The sequence below is a fragment of the Cervus elaphus genome, chromosome 9 (assembly GCF_910594005.1).
Source record: "Cervus elaphus chromosome 9, mCerEla1.1, whole genome shotgun sequence".
Taxonomy (NCBI): Eukaryota; Metazoa; Chordata; class Mammalia; order Artiodactyla; family Cervidae; genus Cervus; species Cervus elaphus.
In genome coordinates, this window is record NC_057823.1 from 107,107,254 (window position 1) to 107,128,685 (window position 21,432).

The window sequence follows — 21,432 nt, forward strand, 5'->3', positions numbered from 1 at the left end:
TTTAAGAGATAATAGAGATCACAGAAATCCCTGTGTGCTTTTCCTTGAGGGTTTTTGCCTAAAAAATTATTTTGCTCTGAACTTTAGGGAGTATGAGGAATTTGCTTACAATGCAAATTCCATAGCTCCATCCCCAAAGGCTGTTTTAAATGATACAAAAAGCATACTTTGAGAAACAACAAGTTAGAGAAAAAAGAACTAGGGTGTCACAGGAGACAAGATGCTTGGTGTGACTCAGCTGTGACTCAGTCGTAACTCAGCCGTGACTCAGCCGTGACTCAGGCTGCAGATTGCTGGGAGAAAGGCAATGGCTGAGCCTCCCTTGGAGATAAAGCACTTAGTAAATCATATTAAAGTAATATCACTACAGTACATTCGTTCTTTCAAAAAGCAACAAGAAATATAACAATCCAATTATTATAACATATTATTTATTGTCACTTTATTCCCATTCTTTCTTCAGATCCAAATTTTCCTGTTATTACCTCAAGATACACATGTATAAAATAGTGTTGCCTCCCCTCCTCTCTATTTTATTTCACAGAAGTCTGATTCCATGTCTCCAGCTGGCATCCCTGACACAATGGCAGAGTGCTCCATCTCGGTTTATTAATTGGTTTAATGATGATTCACTGTATCATGTCCTTCTTATGTTCAGTGAACATGTAGTTTGCTTCCAGTTTTGCTGTGTTGAATACCTCCGTTCCTATAACCCTTGACATTTTGAATTAATGCCCTTCTTTCTGGGCATCTTGATTTTTAGCCCGTGAATATACCTCTCCTATCATCTTCCCCTCAGGTTCAGCCTGTGGGCCTTCAGAGCACAGCGGCTGAGGGCTAGGAAGCCAAGAACTTTCAAACTCTACTGAAGGACATTAAGAAGGAAAGGGGTTTCTTTCTGTGCTATTGTCCAAGTTTCTGGAGCAATCATAAAAACAAAACAAAAAAATTCCAGGCATCTTGCGGGGCTTAGAGAAGAGCTTATAAGCTTTTGGGAATGGAAAAGAAGGAGAAAAATGAAACATAAAGTGCAACCTGAGGAGGTGGCTCAAGATGGCAATTCACCAAGATCCTGAACTCACCTCCTCCCACGGACATACCGAATCTACAGCTACGCATGCAACAATTTCCTCTGAAAAAGGTCTGAAAACTAGCTGAGCAACTCCTACACGTGTGGAAAATGAGAAAAAGGCCACACTGAGGTGGGTCAGAGAGGCTGAGACAACAAACTCACCATGAGGTGAGACACGCCAGAATACCTGTTCTGGTGGCCAGTAGGGCTAAACCACTGCAGTTCCACAGGACTCAGATTTGCATAATATATTTGCATACTTTAAAATTGCTGCCTGAAGGTGTGCAGCCTGAATCCAATCAGCCTGAATCTAGGTGCTGTGATTCTACCTCTCGGGACCCTGACGGGTCTTGGAACACCTTCAAAAGCTGAGAGCTAGTAAAAAACAGTAGTAGATGGTCTACTTGGACCATCTCAAAGGCTCAAGGGACAACCAAGAGCTAGGACGAGGTTGAATAAGGTCCACCTCTGACACAAGGCCACTCCGTCATGACTGGGAAAGGCGGCGGTTTCATCTGCTACACAGAAGCAAACACAGAGAGCCAAGAAAAATGAGAAAGCACAGGAACGTGTTCCAGAGGAGGAGTAAGATAAAATCTCAGGGAAAAAAATTAAAAGGAGCAAGCCATCTGCCTGATAAAAAGTTCTAAGTCATGGTCATAAAGCTGTTCACTAAACTTGAAACAAGAGTGGATGAACACAGTGAGAACTTCAACTGAGAGACAGAAAATATATGAAAGTACCAAACAGACATCATAGACCTGAAGAATACAATAACTGGGCTGAGAAATACAACAGAGAAGGGTTCAACAGAAGACCAGATGAGGCAGAACAAAGGATCAGTCAACTTGAAGACAGGCAATGGAACTCCCCCATTCAGAAGAGCAAAGAATTTTTAAAAAGTGAAGATAACTTAAAGGATTTATGGAACAACATCAAGCAGATGATGCTGGAACAACATCAAACATTTGCTTTATAGGACTCCCAGAAAGAGAAGAGAGAAAGGTGTAAAAAAATCACCTGAAGAAATAGTGGCTGAAGAGCTCCCTAATCTGGGGAAGGAAACAGACATCCAGATCCAGAAAGCCTAGAGACCCAAATAAGATGAACCCAAAGAGGTCCAAGACACATTATAGTTAACATGTCAAAGGTTAAAGACAAGAAGAGAATCTTAAATCTGCAAGAAGAAAGCAACTTGTTATGTGCAAGGGAATTCTCATAAGACTATTAGCACGTTTTTCAGCAGAAACTTTGCAGGCCAGAGGCATAATATTAATATATTTAAAGGGCTAAAAGGAAAACACTCCCAACCAAGAATACTCAGTCTTGCAAAGTTATTATTCAGAACTGAAGGCCAGATAAAGGGTTTCAGATAAGCAAAAGTTCATCCTCACTAAACTGACCTTAAAAGAAATGTTAAAGTACTTCTCTAAGCTGAGAAGAAATTAATAACTAGAAAACATGTGAGAGTATAAATCTGACTGGTAAGAGTAAATATATAGTGAAGGTAGTAGATTAATCACTAATAAAGCTAGTATAAAAATTAAAGACAAAGTAACAAAAATAAGTAAAACTATGACTTCCCCAGTGGCTCAGTGATAAAGAATCCGCCTGTAATGCGGGAGCTGCAGGTTTGATCCCTGGGCCGGGAAGATCCCCTGCAGGAGGGCATGGCAACTCACTCCAGTACTTCTGCCTGGAGAATCCCATGGCCAGAGGAGACTGTCGGGCTATAGGCCATAGGGTCACAAAGAGTTGGACACAACTGAAGTGATAGCATACATGCACACACAGTAGTTATTTAAGGGATATATAAAATGGTAAAAATCTGACATCAAAAATACAAAATGTGGTAGGGGAAAAGAACAATGTAGAGCTTTAGAACATGTTCAAACTTAAGTTGTTACCAACTTAAAATATTCCGTTATAAATACAGGTTGTTATATGTAAGCTTCATGGTAACAAAAAGCAAAAATATATAGTAAATGCACAAAACATAATGAGAAAGGAAGCTAAGCATAGCACTAAAGAGAGTCATCAAACCGAAGAGGAAGAGAGCAAGGTAAGAATAAAGGGCCAGAGAGGAGCCGCAACACAACCAGAAAACAACTTTAAACCCAAGTTTGTGTCTGTCAATAATTACATTTTAAAATGCATTACATTCTTCAATCAAAAGACATAGAGTGGTGCATAGATTTAAAAAATAAAACCCATCTATATACTGCCTATAAGAGACTCATATCAAATGTAAGGACATACACAGACTAAAAGTGAAGAGATAGAAAAAGATATTCCATGAAAATGGAAAGCAACAGAAAGCTGAGGCGGCATACTTATATTTACAAAATAGACTTTAAAACAAAGACTGTAATCACAGACAAAGGTGGGCATCACGTATTATAAAGGGGTTAAGCCAACAATGATTGACATTTAAAAATATTTGAAAACGATATGACATTTGAAAATATTTATGCCTCCAACATAGGAGCACTTAAACATATAAAGCAAATATTAATAGACCTAAAGGGAGAAATAGACAGCAATACAATAATAGTAAGGGACTTTAATACCCCACTTACATCAATGAATAGGTATCAGCCTTAAATGACAGAGTAGACTTAATAGATAGATACAGAACATTTCATCCAAAAGAAGCAGAATACACATTCTTCTCAAGTGCACATGAGACATTCTCCAGGATAGAGCATACTTTTGGTCACAAAACAAATCTTAATATATTTAAGAAGGGTAAAATCATAACAAACATCTTTTCTGATCACAATGATATGACACCAGAAATCAAACAAGACAAAACTGGAAATTCCACAAACATGTGGAGATTAAACAACATGATACTGAGCAACTAGTGTGTCAAAGAAGAAATCAAAAGAGAGGTCAAAAAACACCTTCAGAAAAATGAAAACAGAAACACAACATAACAAAATTTATGGGATGCAGCAAAAGCAGTTCTAAAAGAGTTCATACTGGTAAGTATGCACCTCAAAAATAAAAGTAATCTTAAACTTCACATCTCAAGTAACCAGGAAAAAAAACAAAAAAGAACAAAATAGTAGAAGGAAGGAAATAATAGTGAAAATAAATGAAATAAGGACTAAATAGAGAAAAGAAAAGATGAATTAAATTAAGAACTGGTTCTTTGAAAGATACAAAATTTTAGCTGGACTCATCAAAAGAAAAAAAAGAGGATTCAAATAAAGTCACATATGAAATAAGAGATGTTACAACAGACACCACAGATATGCACAGGATCATAAACAGATATCTACAAGTAATTATATGCCAACAGATTTGACAACATAGAAGAAATGGACAACTTCACAGAAACATGTAATCTACCAGACTGAATTATGAAAAAATGGAAAACCTAAACAGAATAATTCAGTTCAGTCACTCAGTCATGTCTGACTCTTTGTGACCCCATGGACTGCAGCACGCCAGGCCTCCCTGTCCATCACCAACTCTGGAGTTTGCTCAAACTCGTGTCCATCGAGTCGGTGATGCCATCCAGCCATCTCATCCTCTGTTGTCCCCTTCTCCTCCTGCCCCCAATCCCTCCCAGCATCAGGGTCTTTTCCAATGAGTCAGCTCTTCGTATGGCGGGGGGGGGCGGGGGGGGGGGCAAAGTATTGGAGTTTCAGCTTCAGCATCAATCCTTCCAATGAACACCCAGGACTGATCTCCTTTGGGATGGACTGGTTGGATCTCCTTGCAGTCCAAGGGACTCTCAAGAGTCTTCTCCAACACCACAGTTCAAAAGCATCAATTCTTCAGCGCTCAGCTCTCTTCACTGTCCAACTCTCACATCCATACATGATCACTGGAAAAACCATAGCTTTGACTAGACAGACTTTTGTTGGCAAAGTAATGTCTCTGCTTTTTGATATACTGTCCAGGTTGGTCATAACTTTTCTTCCAAGGAGCAAGCATCTTTAATTTCATGGCTGCAGTCACCATCTGCAGTGATTTTTGGAGCCCAAGAAAATAAAGTCTCTCACTGTTTCTATTGTTTCTCCATCTGTTTGCCATGATGTGATGGAATCAGGTACCATGATCTTAGTGTTTTGAATGTTGAATTTTAAAACAGAATTTTCACTCTTCTCTTTCACCTTCTTCAAGGAGGTCTTAAGTTACTCTTCAATTTCTGCCATAAGGGTGGTGTCATCTGCATATCTGAGGTTATTGATATTTCTCCCTGCAATCTTGATTCCAGCTTGTGCTTCATCCAGCCCAGAGCTTCTTATGATATACTCTGCATATAAGTTAAATAAGCAGGGTGACAATATACAACCTTGATGTACTCCTTTCCTGATTTGGAACCAGTCTGATGTTTCAAGTCTGGTTCTAACTGTTGCTTCTTGACCTACATACAGATTTCTCAGGAGGCAGGTTAGGTGGTCTGGTACTCCCATCTGTTGAAGAATTTTCCACAGTTTATTGTGATCCACACAGTCAAAGGCTTTAGCGAAGTCAATGAAGCAGAAATAGATGCTTTCTGGAATTCCCTTGCTTGTTCTATGATCCAATGCATGTTGGCAATTTCATCTCTAGTTCCTCTGCCTTTTCTAAATCCAGCTTGAACATCTGGAAGTTCTTGGTTCACAAAGTGTTGAAGCCTGACTTGGAGAATTTTGAGCATTATTTTGCTAGTGTATGAGATGAGTGCAATTGTGCAGTAGTTTGAACATTCTTTGGCATTGCCTTTCTTTGGGATTGGAATGAAAATTGACCTTTTCCATTCCTGTGGCCACTGCTGAGTTCTCCAGATTTGCTGGCATATTGAGTGCAGCACTTTCATAGCATCATCTTTTGGGACTTGAAATAGTTTAGCTGGAATTCTATCACCTCCACTAGCTTTGTTTGTAGTGATGCTTTCTAAGGCCCACTTGACTTCACACTCCAGCATGTCTGGCGCTAGGTGAGTGATCACACCATCGTGGTTACCTGGGTCATTAGGCCCTGTTTTGTACAGTTCTTCTGTGTATTCTTGCCACCTCTTATTATTATATTCTGCTTCAGTTAGGTTCATAGCCTTTATGTCCTTTATTGTGCCCATTTTTGAGTGAAATGTTCCCTTGGTATCTCTAATTTTCTTGAAGAGATCTCCAGCCTTTCCAGTTCTACTGTTTTCCTCTATTTCTTTGCATTGATCACTGAGGAAGGCTTTCTTATCTCTCCTTGTTGTGCTTGGTAACTCTGCATTCAGATAGGTATATTTGTCCTTTTCACCTTTACTTTTCACTTCTCTTCTTTTCTCAGCTATTTGTAAGGCCTCCTAAGCCAAGCATTTTGACTTTTTGCATTTCTTATTCCTGGGATGGTTTTGATCACTGCCTCCAGTTCAGTGTTATGCACCTCCATTCATAGTTCTTTAGGCACTGTATCAGATCTAATCCCTTGAATCTATTTCTCACTTCCACTGTATAATCATAAGGGATTTGATTTAGGTCATACCTGAATGGTCTAGTAGTTTTCCCTACTTTCTTCAATTTAAGTCTGAATTTGGTAATAAGGAGTTCATTATCTGAGCCACAGTCAGCTCCCAGTCTTGTTTTTGTTGACTGTACAGCTTCTCCATCTTTGGCTGCAAAGAATATAATCAATCTTATTTCAGTGTTGGCCATCTGGTGATGTCCATGTGTAGAGTCTTCTCTTGTGTTATTGGAAGAGGGTGTTTGCTATGACCAGTGCGTTCTCTTGGCAAAACTCTATTAGCCTTTGCCCTGCTTCATTCTGTACTCCAAGGCCAAATTTTCCTGTTACTCCAGGTGTTTCTTGACTTTCTACTTTTGCATTCCAGTCCCCTATGATGAAAAGGACATCTTTTTTTGGGTGTTAGTTCTAGAAGGTCTTGTAGGTCTTCATAAAACCATTCAACTTCAGCTTCTTCAGCATTACTAGTTGGGACATAGACTTGGATTACTGTGATATTGAATGGTTCGCCTTGGAAACAAACAGAGGTCATTCTGTCACTTTTGAGATTGCACCCAAGTACTGCATTTTGGACTCTTTTGTTGACTATGATGGCTACTCCATTTCTTCTAAGGGAATCTTGCCCACAGTAGTAGATATAATGGTCATCTGAGTTAAATTCACCCATTCCAGTCCATCTTAGTTCACTGATTCCCAAAACGTCCATGGTCACTCTTGCCATTTCCTGTTTGACCACTTGCAATTTACCTTGATTCATGGACCTAACATTCCAGGTTCTTATTCACTATTGTTCTTTACAGCATCAGACTTTACTTCCATCACCAGTCACATCCACAACTGGGCATTGTTTTTGTTTTGGCTCAGCCTCTTCATTCTTTCTGTAGCTGTTTCTCCATTCTTCTTCAGTAGCATATTGGGCACGTGCCCACCTGGGGAGTTCATCTTTTGGTGACAAACAAAATAATTACTAGCAACAAAATTGAATCGATAATTGAAAACCATCTAATAAACCAAAGTCCAGAGCCTGATGGCTTCACTGGAGACTTCTACCAAACATTCATAGAATGAATACCAATCCTTCTCAAATTCTTTCAAGAAACAAACAACAACAACAAAAAAGAAAACACTTTCAAACTCATTTGATAATGCCAGCATTAGCCTGATACCAAAACCAGAAAAGAACACGAAAGAGAAAATTATCGCCAATATCACTAATGAACATAGATTAAAATATCTTCAATAAAATATTAACAAATTAAATTCAACAGTTCACTAAAAGAGTCATACACCATGATCAAATGATATTTATTCCAGGGATAGAAGAATGATGTAACATTGATAAATCAATCAACATGATAAACCATATTAACACAATGAAGTACAAACACCCATATTATCATCTCAGTATGTGCAGAAAAAGCATGTGACAAAGTTCAATATCGACTTATGATAAAAAGTCTCAACAAAGTGGGAATTTATAGAAGGAATGTATCTCAACATAATAAAGGCCATAAATGACAAGTCCATAGCTAACATCATAGTCAACATTGAAAACCCGCAAGCTTTTCCTCTAAGATCTGAAATAAGAAAAGGATGCCCTTTCTTGCCACTTTTATTCACCATAGTACTGAAAGTCCTTGCCAGAGCATTTAGGCAAAAATAAATAAATAAAGCCATACAAATCAGAAAGGAAAAATTAAAACTGTCATTATTGGTAGATTACATGATAATATATACAGAAAACCCTATTAGACTTCTATATATAGAAAATCCTATTAGACCAAAAAAACTGCTTGAACTAATCAATGAATATAGTACAGTTGAAGGATAGAAAAGCAATATACAAAAATCTGCTGTGCTTCTATAATCTAATAATAAACTCTCAGAAAGAAAAATGGAGGAAATAATCCCATCTAGAATTGCATCAAAAAGAAAAAAATGCCTAGAAATAAATTTAACCAAGGAGGTGAGAGATCTGTACACTAAAAAGTATGACATTGATGAAAAAAATTGAAAAAGACACAAATAAATGAAAAGACATCTATGCTCATAAGAATTAACAATGTTAAATGTCCATACTACTCAATGAAATCTAGAGATGCAATAGCAAACTCTGTGAATAAATTCCAGTGACATTTTTCATAGAAATAGAACAAACAATACTAAAATTTGTATGGAACCACAAAAGACCCTGAATAGCTATAATAATCTTAAGGAAAGCGAAGGAGGCAGCATATGCTCCCTAATTTCAAACCATATTACAAAGCTGTAGCAATCAAAATAGTACTTGGGGCATCCCTGGAGGCTCAGTGGTAAAGAATCTGCCTGCCCGTGCAGGAGACGCGGGTTCAGTCCCGGGTTCGGGAAGATCCCACCTGCTGTGGAGCAACTAAACGCGCGCAGCCCAACTCCTGAGCCTGTGCTGCGGAGCCTGGGCGCGCAGCTCCTGAAGACCCGGAGCCCCCGAGCCCGCGCGCCACAACCAGAGCCGCCCCGCAGCGAGGAGCCCACGCACAGCAGATAGAGAGCAGCCCTCACTGCCGCAGGAGAGGAAAACCCGCACGCAGCAACGGAGGCCCAGCACAGCCGTGATAAACATAAAATACAACAAAATAGAATAAAAACTGGGTCTGGTAGGCACACAAGCACATAAATAGGTCGATGGAGCAGAATAGAGCCCGGAAACAAAGCCATGCATGTATGGTCAATAAATTTACGATAAAAGAGTCAAACAGATACGGTTGGGAAAGGACAGTCTTTTCAATAAATGGTGTTGGGAACACAGGACAGCCACATGCAAAAGGATGAAACTGGACCATCAGCTGACACTATGTACGTGTGCGTGCTAAGTCACTTCAGTCGTGTCTGACTCTGTGACCCATGAACTGCAGCACGCCAGGCCTCCCTGTCCATCACCAACTCCCAGAGTCCATACAAACCCATGTCCATTGAATCGGTGATGCCATCCAACCATCTCATCCTCTGTCGTCCCCTTCTCCTCCTGCCCTCAATCTTTCCCAGCATCAGGGTTTTTTCTAATGAGTCAGCTCTTCGCATCAGGTGGCCAAGGTATTGGAGTTTCAGCTTCAGCATCAGTCCTTCCAATGAACACCCAGGACTGATCTCCTTTAGGATGGACTGGTTGGATCTCCTTGAGTCCAGGGGACTCTCAAGAGTCTTCTCCAACGCCACAGTTCAAAAGCATGTATGTGTGTGTGCTAAGTCATGTCTGACTCTGTGACCCCGTGGGCTATAGCCTCCCAGGCTCCTCTGTCTGGATTCTCCAGGCAAGAATACTGGAGTGGGTTGCCGTTCCCTTCTCCAGGGGATCTTTCCAACCCAGGGATTGAATCCATGTCTCTTACTTCACCTGCAGTGGCAGCGGGTTCTTTACCACTAGCGAGCGCCACCTTCACTATACACAAAAATTAACTCAAAATGGATTTAAAGACTTGAGTGTAAGAACTGAAACCATAAAACTCTTAGAAGAAACATAAGCAGTAAGCTCCCTGACTCAGTTTTAACCATGATTTCTTTGGATCTGACTCCAAAAGCAGAAATAGACAAGTGGGATTACATCAAATCCCAAATCCTCTGCATAAAGGAAATCATCAACAAAATGAAAAGACAATGTACTGAATGGGAGAAAATATTTACAAACCTTAGCAGTTCTCATATCATAAGGAATAAAATTTGTAACTATGTATGATGATGGATGTTAACTAGACTTATAGTGGTGATCACTTTGCAATATATACCAATAGTGAGTCCTTATCTTGTATACCTGAAACTAACATAATATGTCAATTATACCTCAACAGTAAAAAAAAAAAAAAAATGTAACCTGAAAGCTTATAAAATGATAATATTTAACATGTGTTGTTGTTTTTAGTCACTCTGTGTGTTCAACTCTTTTCGAGTTCAACTCGCAAGAGACTGTAGCCCGCCAGGCTCCTCTGTCCACGGGATTTCCCAGGCAAGAATACTGGAGTGGGTTGCTGTGCCCTCCTCCAGGGGATCTTCCCGACCCAGGGATTGAACCTGCATCTCCTGCATTGGCAGGCATTCTTTACTGCTTAGCCATCAGGGAAGCCAAAAACTAACCTAGAATGCTTACTATTGGGGACTTTGAAAGTGTTTGAATAAATAGCACCCGTCTTCCCTGATCAAATTCTAAAGAAACTGAGGAATAAGACAGAAGGGTGGCAGATAAGTGGTCAAAACAGCACCTTTGTTACTAATAAAGGTAAGATGGGAGAATGGCTTTATTCTTTGAGCAAATGCTTCTCTCCAAGGCATTTCCTAAGGCGTGCAAGTCTCTGAAAATACCTTTGTTGGACCCTTGTCTATATAAATAACTGATTAAAAATACATTATAAAACTCAAGGGCCCATGTGAGGTATCGTGATTCATCAATAATGATTTAGCACCAATAATGAGAAATGAAGGTGTACTTACATATTTGTTTATGATCCAACAGCACACGTGAAGGTTTTTCATACTATGCAGGAACGATTTCTTCCTGTCCAGATCCAGGAACCATTTATTCATGTTCTTTATTATCATATGCAATGTTCCTGGCTAATTTCGTATTTCCCACCATGAGGAAATGTTAGCAACAGCATAACTCAGGATGCCACAGCTTTCAGAGCCTGTCTGCACTGACACAGCATAGGTCTTCTTGCCTCTGCAGGCTCCTCCTTCCATTTACTTGATGCTGGCTACATCATTACTCCTGATGCTGCTGGACTGTGGGCACCAGCTTCAAGTGGCTCCATCAAAGGTTGCTACTGTGCTTCACGGATGACGATCACACCTGCAGGTCCTCTCCAGAGTAGGCAGGAAAACGTGAACAAAAATTCATCCTCTAGATGTCCATCGAGTCGGTGATGCCATCCAGCCATCTCATCCTCTGTCCTCCCTTTCTCCTCCTGCCCTCAATCATTCCCAGCATCAGGGTCTTTTCCAATGAGTCAACTCTTTGCATCAATTCTTCGATGCCAGCTTTCTTCACAGTCCAACTCTCACATCCATACGTGACCACTGGAAAAACCATAGCCTTGACTAGACGGACCTTTGTTGGCAAAGTAATGTCTCTGCTTTTTAATATGCTGTCTAGGTTGGTCATAAGGGGTCTGGGTTTAAACTAAGCTCGTCAGGCTGACGAAGGAGAGAAGTGAACGTGGGGAGGAGAGGAGAGGGGAGAGATGTAGAGAAATGGCCGGTGCCTCTTACTTGTGCAGTCACCAGGATTGAGGGGTACTTTTCTTCCCTTGTATCGAGTGTGTAGGTATTATCTCAGCTTCCCTATTCCCAGGCTCAAGAAAGTCTGCCCAAAACAGCCTTAAGTTTGTATTTCCCTTTGAAAAGAAAAAGATGCTCTCCTTGGGCGCAGTGAAGCTTATCCTCACTTTTGGGAACATCATCTCTTACTTTTAACAGATTACTAGAGAAGGCCATTACTCAATTTACAAGACAAAGTGTTCCCTTCAAATGTGATTTTTTTTTTTTTTTTAACCTAGCAGGTTCCCTCCTTCAGGACCACGAAGCAATCACCATCTCCCAGGGATGACTAATCAGCATTATCCTTAAAAAGCTCAGAAATTTCACCCTGTACTTTCATCTTCATAAAGGGCCTTTTGTAAAAAGCAAGCTCTCAGAAATGCAAAGGCAGGCGAAGCTCTAGTCTGGAATAAATGAAGTACTCCTCATCTTCTGCCTGGAGCTGGAGAAACAGTTTCCCAGGAGGCTTTCCCCAGTTTCCAGGGAGGAACCATGGGGAAAACGGGCCCAAGGTGAGAGGTAGAATTTTCTGCAGAGGAAGTTCAACCAGGGGAGAAGAAACGAGCTCCTTTAGGACACGAATTGCAGAGTATCTTCCTGAACCAGAGCGGCTCAGCTTTTACGGGGACCGGAGGCAGAGCACCCCGCAGCAGGGTCTGGTAGCCGCCAGGGAAGGGGGCGTACACAGCGCTGCGCTGAGTGTGGACCATCCTGCAGCGGACAGAGGGCTGGGGGCAGGTGCACGCGGGGCCGGCAGGGGGCGGGCCGCGGCCCCACACCGAGGGCGGAGGGGCCTTCCCGCCCTGTCCCCTGGAGCCGGGATTCTGCGCCCCACCCCTTCCAGCTTCAAGGTCAAGTCGGGCAAAGCCTGTTTGTGACCCTCAACGGCGGGAGACCCACGCGGTTTCAGGAGGGCCTCTGAGAATGAGTCAGGTAGGGGAGGTCGAAGCCAGACAACTGTCCTGGGACACGGCCCTTTCTGAGGAACAGGGGTCACTGTTACACACAAACATACATGTGAGCATTCTTTTGTCAACGTGGTAAAATGTGTAGCTATCAAGTCCACTGCAGATCGATAACAGGCATACAGCATGTGCATGCTATATGTCCTTTATTTCTCAGCTATCTTTTGAAATGTTATTAAAGTGTCTTCTGACACCCATGACATGCATTTTAGAACTCTTCAGAAGTTCAGCGTTTGTGCCGCAAGAGCACCTGACCCCTGCTGAGAAATTCCTCAGGTTCTAGAGCCACTGACGCTGCTTTTCCGTCCTGTCTCATTCTAGCTCCTTTCTCTGCCACTTCGTTCTACCTCTTCACCCCAAGCCTTTCCTAACTCAAAACGGGCCCAGAATGGAAGAATAAACATAGAAATTCATAAGCAAAATCTTGATCTGCTTATCTGTCATAATCTCCCTACTTGGCCTGCAGGCACCTGAGGACCTGGGCACAAAGCAGGTTTAAAGGCAAATACAACCTGAGCTTGCTCCTGCTCTGACTCACCGGAGGAGGACTCTGGGCAAGAAAGGGGAAGCAGAGTCTTGGGCATGGTCAGAAAACCTCCTCCAAGTCTTAGCTCCAGCATTCTGCTTGTATGATCATGGCCAAGCCACAGCCTCCTCCTTAGGTGAGGTAATATATTTGTAATTTAATTGTTCATTTTTCATTGATCCAAGTACAAAGCAATCTATGGATAGGCAAGGCACCTCCTGCCAAGTCGCTTGGGCAATGCTCTCCCAGCCTCCTGTTTCTGTAGACAATGAGGCCGTGGGTATTCATTAACCGAGGGGCTGGCTATCTGGCACAGAGACTAGTTAGGACAGGAGACCATGCATTCAGGGCGAGGGACAGCAGAGGCCTCACACGCAGCCCCATTCAGTCACAGCCCGCTTTCCACCCTGGCCTGGTCAGTGGGCAAACAGCAGGCTTCCTTTGACCACAGTGTTGCTCTTGCTTACTCAGAGAGTTGGATACTGGCCAGTGGCACTGCGGGAACCACAGAGAATGACAAGAGGACGGTGGAGGCACAATTCTGTCTGCAGTGGATTGGAAACATACATAAACGTCTATATCTGCTGAGATCTTTCAGGTTCAGTTTACCTCAGTTCAGTTCAGTTGCTCAGTCGTGTCTGACTCTTTTGCGACCCCATGGACTGCACCACGCCAGGCCTCCCTGTCCAGCATCAACTCCCAGACTTTACTCAAACTCATGTCCATTGAGTCGGGAATGCCGTCCAGCTATCTCATCCTCTGTCGTCTCCTTCTCCTCCCGCCTTCAATCTTTCCCAGCATCAGGGTCTTTTCTAATGAGTCAGTTCTTTGCATCAGGTGGCCACAGTATTGGAGTTTCAGCTTCAGTGTCAGTCCTTCCAATGAACACCCAGGACTGATCTCCTTTAGGATGGACTGGTTGGATCTCCTTGCAGTCCAAGGGACTCTCAAGAGTCTTCTCCAACACCACAGTTCAAAAGCATCAATTCTTCTACAGTCAGGTTTCTTTGTGGCCCAACTCTGACATCCATACATGACTACTGGAAAAACCATAGCCTTGACTAGACGGAACTTTGTTGGCAAAGTAATGTCTCTGCTTTTTAATATGCTGTCTATGTTGGTCATAACTTTTCTTCCAAGGAGTAAGCGTCTTTTAATTTCATGACTGCAGAGTCACCATCTGCAGTGATTTTCAGTTCAGTTCAGTTGCTCGGTCGTGTCTGACTCTTTGCGACCCCAGGAACCACAGCATGCGAGGCCTCCCTGTCCATCACCAACTCCCGGAGTTCACCCAAACTCATGGCTGCAATCACCATCTGCAATGATTTTGGAGCCCCCCAAAATAAAGTCAGCCACTGTTTCCACTGTTTCCCCATCTATTTGCCATGAAGTGATGGGACCAGATGCCATGATCTTAGTTTTCTGAATGTTGAGCTTTAAAGCCAACTTTTTCACTTTCCTCTTTCACTTTCATCAAGAGGTTCTTTAGTTCTTCACTTTCTGCCGTAAGGGTGGTATTATCTGCATATCTGAGGTTATTGATATTTCTCCAAGCAATCTTGATTACAGCTTGTGCTTCTTCCAGCCCAGCGTTTCTCATGATGTATCCTGCATGTAAGTTAAATAAGCAGGGTGACAATATACAGCCTTAACGTATTCCTTTTCCTCTTTGGAACCAGTCTGTTGGTCCATGTCCAGTTCTAACTGCTGCTTCCTGACCTGCATATAGGTTTCTCAAGAGGAAGGTCAGGTGGTCTGCTATTCCCATCTCTTTCAGAATTTTCCAGTTTATTGTGATCCATGCAGTCAAAGGCTTTGGCATAGGCAATAAAGCAGAAATTGATGTTTTTCTGGAACTCTCTCGCTTTTTCGATGATCCAGTAGATGTTGGCAATTTGATCTGTGGTTCCCCTGCCTTTCCTAAAACCAGCTTGAACGTCTGGAAGTTCACGGTTCACACATTGCTGAAGCCTGGCTTGGAGAATTTGGAGCATTACTTTGCTAGCATGTGAGATGAGTGCAATTGTGTGGTAGTTAGAATATTCTTTGGCATTGCCTTTCTTTGGGATTGGAATGAAAACTGACCTTTTCCAGTCCTGTGGCCATTGCATAGTTTTCCAAATTTGCTGGCATATTGATGCTGGGAAAGATTGAGGGCAGGAGAAGGGGACGACAGAGGATGAGATGGTTGGATGGCATCACTGACTCAATGGACATGAGTTTGAGTAAACTCTGGAAATTGATGATGGACAGGGAGACCTGGCATGCTGCAGTTCATGGGGTTGCAAAGAGTTGGACACGACTGAGCAACTGAACTGAACTGAGTGTAGCGCTTTCAGAGCATCATCTTTTAGGATTTGAAATAGTTCAACTGGAATTCCATCATCTCCACCAGCTTTGTTCATAGTGATGCTTCTTCCTAAGGCCCACTTGACTTTGCATTCCTGTATGTCTGGCTCTAGGTGAGTGATCATACCATCGTGATTATCTGGGTCGTGAAGATCTTTTTGTATAGCTGTGTATTCTTGCCACCTCTTCTTAATATCTTTTGCTTCTTTTAGGTTCATACCATTTCTGTCCTTTATTGAGCCCATCTTTGCATGAAATGTTCCCTTGGTATCTCTAATTTTCTTGAAGAGATCTCTAGTCTTTCCCATTCTATTGTCTTCCCCTGTTTTTCTGCACTGGCCACTTAGAGAGGCTTTCTTATCTCTCCTTGCTATTCTTTGGAACTCTGCATTCAAATGGGTATATCTTTCCTTTTCTCCTTTGCCTTTTGCTTCTCTTCATAACTATTTGTGAGTCCTCCTCAGACAACCATTTTGCCTTTTCGCATTTCTTTTTCTTTGGGATGGTCTTGATCCCTGTCTCCTGTACAGTGTCACAAACCTCTGTCCATAGTTCTTCAGGTACTCTGTCTCTGAGATCTAATCCCTTGAATCTATTTCTCACTTCCACTGTATAATCATAAGGGATTTGATTTAGGTTATACCTGAATGGTCTAGTAGTTTTCCCTACTTTCTTCAATTTAAGTCTGAATTTGGTAATAAGGAGTTCATTATCTGAGCCACAGTCAGCTCCCAGTCTTGTTTTTGTTGACTGTACAGCTTCTCCATCTTTGGCTGCAAAGAATATAATCAATCTTATTTCAGTGTTGGCCATCTGGTGATGTCCATGTGTAGAGTCTTCTCTTGTGTTATTGGAGGAGGGTGTTTGCTATGACCAGTGCGTTCTCTTGGCAAAACTCTATTAGCCTTTGCCCTGCTTCATTCTGTACTCCAAGGCCAAATTTTCCTGTTACTCCAGGTGTTTCTTGACTTTCTACTTTTGCATTCCAGTCCCCTATGATGAAAAGGACATCTTTTTTTTGGGTGTTAGTTCTAGAAGGTCTTGTAGGTCTTCATAGAATCATTCAACTTCAGCTTCTTCAGCATTACTGGTCAGGGCATAGACTTGGATTACTGTGATATTGAATGGTTTGCCTTGGAAACAGAGATCATTCTGTTGCTTTTGAAATTGCATATCCAAGCACTGCATTTTGGACTCTTTTGTTGACTGTGATGGCCACTCCATTTCTTCTAAGGGAATCTTGCCCACAGTAGTAGATATAATGGTCATCTGAGTTAAATTCACCCATTCCAGTCCATTTTCCTCGTCAATTCCTAAAATGTCGACATTCACTCTTGCCATCTCCTATTTGACCACTTCCAATTTACCTTGGTTCATGGACCTAACATTCCAGGTTCCTATGCAATATTGCTCTTTACAGCATCGGACCTTGCTTCCATTACATCACATCCATAACTGGGTGTTGTTTTTGCCTTGGCTCCGTCTTTTCATTCTTTCGGGAGTTATTTTTCCACTGATCTCCAGTAGCATGTTGGGCAGTTACCGACCTGGGGAGTTCATCATTCATTGTCCTATCTTTTTGCCTTCTCACACTGTTCATGGGGTTCTCAAGGCAAGAATACTGAAGTGGTTTGCCATTCCCTTCCCCAGTGGATCACGTTTTGTCACAACTCACCATCATCACCTGTCTGCCTTGGGCGGCCCTACATGGTGTGGCTCCTAGTTTCATTGAGTTAGACAAGGCTGTGGTCCGTGTGATCAGATTGGTTAGTTTTCTGTGATTGTGGTTTTTATTCTGTCTACCCTCTGATGGAGAAGTATAAGGGGCTTATGGTAGCTTCCCGAGGGGAGAGGCTGACTGAGAGGGAAGCTGGGTCTTGTTCTTATGGGCGGGGCCATGTTCAGTACATCTTTAATCCAGTTTTCTGTTGCTGGGCAGGGCTGTGTTCCCTCCCTATTTGACCTGAGGCCAAACTGTGGTGGAGGTAATGAAGATAATGGCAACCTCCTTCAAAAGGTCCCAGCACACGGCTGCACTCAGTGCCCCCAGCCCTGCAGCAGGCCACTGCCGACCCGTGCCTCTGCGGGAGACTCCTAGATACTCCCAGCAAGTCTGGGTCAGTCTCCTGTGAGGCCACTGCTCCTTTCTCCTGGGCCCTGGTGCACAAGGTTCTGTTTGTGTCAAGAATCTGCTTCCGCACTCCTGTGTAAGTTCTGGCGGCTCTGTGGTGGGGTTACTGGTGACCTCCTCCAAGAGGGCTTATGCCACCCCCAGTCCACTGCAGACCCGCTCCTCGGGAGACACCCAAACCCAGCTCTGTCAGTCTCTGTGGGGTCTCTGGGTCCCGGTGCTCACAAGGTATGTTTGAGCCCTCTGAGCGTCTGGTGGGAATGGGGTTTGATTCTAAATGTGATTTCGCCCCTCCTACCATTTCAGGCAGAAGACAATAAATCGATTTAATATGTTTAGGCTCCTCTCCTTAGTCTCTTTGGGCTTATTCTATGTGATTATTAACGATAATTACCAACTTGAGTAGTTTTTTTCCTCCAAATGCTAGGTTAGGCTATTGAACTTGCAGGTTAGTCTATTCAGAGTCTAAGAGATTTTGATACCCCCCTCACATCAGCTGAAATTTACTTTATGCTCACCTTGAGTGTTAGCTTGCTGGCCTGTGCAGGAAGCAGCAGAACAAGGCCCTGATGGGCACTGGGCTGGAGTCCTGACTTGCTTCCTCACCAGCCATGTGACCGTCGGCCACTACTTAGCCTTTCGATGCCTTTGGGGATTTAAGTCTACATCTAACAATTGTTGGTCCTCCAGCATCGTGACCAAAACTTACGCAGTATTATGTACCGGAGGTTACTCAGCCAGCAGGAAGCCAGCGACTCAGAACTGCCCGCTTTCTGTTGAGTTTTCTGAGGGACAACAAACTGGATGCCTTTGTGTAAATGCCCCGGAGCACAGGGAGGAGGAGGGGAAGGCAATAAAACACAGCATGGGGAAAGGTGCTTCCATTACAGCCAGCCCCATCTATCTCTGGAAAAAAGCTCTTCCCAGCTTCCTGGATTGTGAGACATCATGACCTTCCGGGGGCCATCAGGCATATACCCTCCTGAAAGATCTTCAACTTATAAACACAGTGACAGAGCTACAAGTCACTGGGGAATGAAGGGAGCTGCTGGTAGCCGGTCCCCTTGCAGGGCTCAGCACGTGTTAGTCTTTCCCCCTGCTTTGGCTGGATAATCATGGAAAAGCCCTGAGCGCCAGGCACACCCCAGGCCAAGATGAACCCCTTCCCATATGGTGAGTTCAGCTGCTTTGGGAGAAATATGTAGTCGAGTCTCCTCAACACGAGACACTCGAGGCGGCCAAGGAGGCTGGCGATCTTGTTCACAGTAGTGCTAGAGGAGGCACCTGGTAAACATTTATTAAAGAGAGCAGGTCAAGATAAAGAGTTCATTTGTTGGATCTGATGAAAGTGTTGTTTCCACAGATTCAGGGAAGTTGTCAGGCTATGTCTAATATATTATTTTTACAAGGCAACTAATTTTTACTAAAAAACTTAAACGTCTTCTTTCAGGTGCTATTTACTCAAGTAGATGTGGGCCACAATCACAGTTCATTTGTAATTCTTCATCCAATTTAGGGAGCGCTTGCTTTCCAGACAAGGTTGATTTTGTAAGGACCCCATGTCTATCCTCATCTGCCTGAAACGTGAACTTAAACTAAAATGAAAACTCTGACATTCTTCCGTGGCTCCAAACTGAAGGTACTGCTATACTGGGAATGAAGGCTCCTTGGTCCAGACCAAGAGGAGGTGATGGTACGTAGGGAGGCCCCTTGTAATAGTTTTAACATCTGAGGTCTTTTAACAAGAAAACAGGAATAAAATAGACAGGAGAACTAGGGCACAGATTAAATGCCTGTAAAGAACTTAAAATATCACCTAAGGACTAAAATCAAAAGGAAACCCTGTGTCATATGTTTGTTCCTACTGACTACAGGTGTGGGGGCAAACGCCCACGGCTTCTGAGGCAAGGACTCCAGAGGCCTGAAAAGAGCAGGGCTTGTCACTTATATGCAGATGTCTGCACTAGTGAGGTCTCACTGGCTGAAGAGACAAGAGGATGCTACAATACCTCTCAGGCTAGAGACAGCATCCGCAGAATAACTTCAGGACTCCTCCAGATTAGACAAAGGGAGGGCATTCTCATAGATGTTAATGGTGACTAAGAAACTTCACCAAGTAGGACATCACAACTTTGGTCAGCAGTACATTACCTAAGGCAAGAATGTCTCTCTGTAACAATTTAGCAAAGTAATATGAAAAGGAAAAACTAACGAGTATTTTTCAGAATTTTAAACAGGCCACCTCTCCCATTTTAAAAACTCAGACATCAAACAACTTGGTTAAATACTCACACCAATCACACTGTTCCTACACAGGAAGGTGGCATGAACCACCCAGAACCCTGGGGTTTCTGCTTCAGAACCAGGACTCAATTTTTTCATTTGTGAAAGTTGTGACAACATAAACTACTCTGCAGACACATTATGAAGATTAGCTAAAACAGAGCCTAAAACAATGTCTAATATTTAATACTTCATAAATACTTCATTGGAGCTATTCTTACAATGTAAAAACACACTTTTCTCAACTAATCTGAAGAAGAATTGCTGTTTTATAATCAAAGAAAAAGAAATCATGGTGACTTACTGAATGTCTTGACAGTGAAGGGCTAAGATGTAGTATTTTTCCCTGCATTAGACCTCCTCCCTCTAATATTCACTAAAGAACTGCATGTGATTATAAATTAAAAAGAAAATGGAATAAATTGCCATATCTAGGCATGTTCAGTTCAGTTCAGTCGCTCAGTCATGTCCAACTCTTTGCAACCCCAGATTTAGGAATGTAGCCTTTTAGTAAAACTGACATTAATAATTTTCTTTCTTTTGATTTAATAAAGTTCCCATGTCGAACTCTTTTAGCTCCTAAGAAGTGATTAAGATGCTTTTAAGATTTTTAGCTAAAATGTTCATCAATCCTAAAAGGCAGTGGTAACATCAAACAATGATAGAAAGCAACTGTATTTCCCCCTCATTCTGCACACCAACAAAGAACATTTTTTTGAAACCTCTACCCATGCACAAACAGTAGTAATGAACCTTTAATTCAGAGTCCTTACTTTATAGAGAAAACAGAAACAGAGTGATTAAGTGACTTGTTAAGGTCACATTAATTCAAATATCATTAATTTTTGAGAGAAAAAAGGTAGATTCCCAAAATTACAAAAATGAGGTTGACATTGGTCACTCATCAAATTCTAGAGAAGGTTAACAAATGGCATGTGAGCAGTTAGGAAGGAGGTAGCATGCCTTCACCAAGAGTGAAGCATTTCCAGGTAACTTCATTTGCTTTCCTGATTTAATATACTAGCAAGATTAGGCTACTTCCATAGTGCTTATCAACCACACCGGACAATATTTCTTATTCTTACAATGTCCTTTTAGGAAACATAAGCATCCAAGCGACTAGTAGTTGCTTCAACAACTGTACCCAAAGCACTGATTGGTGGGTTAAGGTAATCTAGAGGGCCGTCTACAGTGGCATTCTGAAGAGGGCCTGTATCCTGTTTTGTTCAGTATTTATCAGTAACCTGGAGAAAGCCTCTAAACACCAAAGACGTGCTTCATCAAAATTGGGACTGACACAGGCTGGGAGAAGAATCAAGAGTTGCCACAGACCGTGACAAGTTAATTTTAGTAAGGATGAATGTAGTCCTTC